The sequence below is a fragment of the Meleagris gallopavo genome, chromosome 2 (assembly GCF_000146605.3).
Source record: "Meleagris gallopavo isolate NT-WF06-2002-E0010 breed Aviagen turkey brand Nicholas breeding stock chromosome 2, Turkey_5.1, whole genome shotgun sequence".
Classification (NCBI taxonomy): Eukaryota; Metazoa; Chordata; class Aves; order Galliformes; family Phasianidae; genus Meleagris; species Meleagris gallopavo.
In genome coordinates this window covers 78199473-78202813 of record NC_015012.2, presented here as the reverse complement: position 1 = coordinate 78202813, position 3341 = coordinate 78199473, and the positions used below count along the sequence as shown (strand labels likewise).

General features: G+C 39.6%; 1 protein-coding gene across 2 annotated transcripts in view; it reads left to right on the top strand.

Annotated features, from left to right (window-relative positions):
* The first annotated feature begins 3198 nt into the window (after nucleotides 1-3198).
* The window catches only part of TTK (TTK protein kinase), a 32911-nt gene continuing 32768 nt past the window's right edge, over nucleotides 3199-3341 (top strand). For both annotated transcript variants that reach the window (XM_019613136.2, XM_010707699.3), the window contains exon 1: nucleotides 3199-3309. The gene's annotated coding sequence lies outside the window, so the exon portion shown is untranslated. The remainder of the gene's footprint in view (nucleotides 3310-3341) is intronic.

Here is a 3341-nt window from a genome sequence, read left to right as displayed (position 1 = left end):
CTGAGACATATGGATTCACACAGTTCAAGGTGGAAAGGACCACTGGATTATCCACACTGATCTCTTCTTAGCACAGCTTAGAAATTTTTACGTAGTAGCCCTGAATATTGATTTGAAGAAGTTATGCTTAAATATAACATCTTACTACAAGAATTCTCTTGAGATGCCAAAAGCAGAATGAATGTATTTCATTCCAGATCTTTTTCAACTCTTTCTCTATTTCTCAGCTTTCTTTTTGTCCACTCTTGTGCCTCCTTTTTCTCTGCTGCAGTTACCTTCCAAATACAGAACCCCCCTCTAATTTCTTTTTCTCCACTGTGTCCAGTTTTGATGAGTCTGTATTCAAGTCTGCTATGTATGGTACCATTACCTAAGAGATCTCACATGTGATCTTATCTCTAACACAGCTACGTACATGCTTTTAGTCATGTAGGACCACTCTTCACAGAAGGTTCCCTTTCAAAATATTCCCCCTCAAATATCTGTGAAGTATTTTTTATTTCTTACATAATTTCCCTGTAAACACATACTACTCAAAACATTGGAAAATTAGAACCAGTGCCTGAAGTATTCTTCTGAAATGAACAGCACAAAAAATTCTTACTAACACTTCCTTCTGGGGAGGTGTTGATTGAATCCATTTCTAAATTGGTATTTCTGCACATTTTACTGACTTTACATACAAACTGGTACCTATCAGACAACACACACAGAAGCCAGGCGCAATGGTTCTCATTGTTTTAGTGATCAAACATGTCTATCAGTAGGGGAAAAAATGATTATTCACTAAGCGCAGTCACAAAGCATGAATCAGATGTGTAAATGAACAATTATGGAATAAAATCCACTGATGTAAATAACAATACTGTTCTCTCTTCCTCTTCATTATTAAAACAAACAAACCCAATAAATTACACATAAAGTTTGAAGTAGCCAGTAATGAAAAGTAGTATGTCACAGAGATATAACAGCTAGGATGAATGTGAATATTAGACACCTGGTGGTTATTCTTGCTGCTAAAAATCTTAGTTTTTTGTTAAGTAACTACTTATTTCCAGAACAGCTTCTCATTTGTTTAGTCAACTCCACCCTCTAGAACATTTGTCTCTTCTTGTGGACATATGTACATTGTAGCAATGCAGCAGACTGGTTTGCATGCTCTCGAAAAATAAAGACTCTCAGTAAATAAATACTCATCAGAGCTCTCTCCAAATGCACTTCTAACCAAATCAGTTACACTGAATGTCTGTCATTAGCTGTAAACAGTAAGCTACCACCCCTACTGTCAGGTTGGATAGTTGAGAAAGGTTCTTTGTTAGAGGTGTTCAGGCCCTGAAACAGGCTCCCCAAGGCAGTGGTCATGGTACTAACCCTGCTCAAGTTCAAGAAGCATTTGGACAACATTTTCATATGGTTTGAATTTTGGGTAGTCCTGTGTAGAGCCAGGAGTTGAACTAGATGATTCTTGTAGGTCCATCCAAACTCGGTTGGAATTGGACTCTATGATTCTTAACCTTAGATCAGCACTTCACACCAGAGACACTGACTATCAAATACCTGCTCAAGAGGATGCATTGGTTACTGACAAATTTTCAATTGGAAGACAACATTTTCACATAAACATATCAGAAAACATCATAATGTGGTATAAAGATTTTATTAACATTTGAAAAATTCTTTGTGATTCGTTTGTGTATTTGTCACACTTGGATTTGCAAAAGGGACATTCAAACTAATCCAAAATCTTACCATATGATCAATTACTAAAAATAATGAAATAGGATTCACCTGGTGCAACTCTTTACAAAAAACTGATCTCTTTTCTTTTGTCAGCCATTTTTTCATCACATCCTTGTTTTTTCAGATTATCATGTCACTTCTGTCATTCATACTGGAATCACCTTTAGGTGTAGACTTCAATTGGTATACTTCTTAAATTCCCTATACATCTATGATTTTAAAATGAATAACAAGCATAAATAAGCAGTTGAGTAATGGTTCTGCCAGCAATCCAAACATCACACATTTTATAATTCACTGTAGGATGCTATATAGAAGCTTATATTTTTTTTCCACCGGTATTACAGACTTACAGTGTTTCTTTCCTTGATCTTCTCCTGTCTTTGACATTTTTTCCTCCTCTCCCAGAGGTCAACACATCTTCATCCTAATATTCACTTCAGCTTTGCTAAGATTCTTTCTACAAAGCATTCTAAGTTCTACAGAACTCAAATGACCTGCCCTAGAATGACGCAACTCTCATCTCCTTAAGAACCAATCAAAACTCTTGCTAATAGAATACTATGAACTTGAGTAAAAACAGATCCAGACTGGACTCATGTGACTTATACCGCGTCTTTCAGTTGTCACAAGGTTCAGATTCTAGTGCAATATTAGAGTTCCAAAACAACCACACCATCTCTAAATCCATCAAAGATGTATAAATACGAGTAATGTAGTGGAAGCTTTGCACACAGAGGGTGGTAAAGCACTGGAACAGGTTGCCCAAGGAGGTTGTGGATGCCCCATCCCTGCAGGCATTCAAGGCCAGGCTGGATGTGGTTCTGGGCAGCCTGGTCTGGTGGTTGGTGATCCTGCACATAGCAGGGGGGTTGAAACTAGATGATCATTATGGTCCTTTTCAACCCAGGCCATTCTATGATTCTGTGATTCTCAGTACTTGGAGAAAAACAGGCATGCCCATAGGATGATCCAGTACATTCTAAAATAGATATTTGGACTTAATTTCTTTTTTAAATGTCTCTGCTTTCAGCATCAAATGAACTTGTACTGCTATGTAGGACAAGATGCTTGTATTTTAGATGAGTACAAGATGACTAAGTTTAATTCCAATTAAAACCTTGTTTAAGTGTTATATTATCAACACCATACGTGTTCTCTAACAAAAGCTAATGTTAACTAGCAAGTTATTAAATTAGTATGGCATATACATACATGCGATATACACGCTGCAGGGAAACACCCCCGGGGCGGATAACGGCCCCACCGCGATCCCGCTCCCTTACTGCGCCTGCGCATAACCTCCTACCCCTCCTTCACGAGGCACCAATAGAGAAGCCGCTGAAGATCCGTGACTGCTGTGGGGGCGGTACCACCGTGCCTCTCCTCCAGTAGAAAGGCGTGTTCCCGATGTTTTTTGGTTTTTTTTTTTTACTCTTTCGGCCAATCAGCGCTGGCTTGGGGTGGGGTGGGGATTTTCAAACTGGGAGAGGAACGCGGCCTAGTTTAGTCTGCCCCGAGCGCGGCCTGGTCCCGGTCTGAGCGGGCGGCGGTGAGCACGGAGCTGCGGTGAGTGCGGAGTCTGGGGCGGTGTTTCCGGC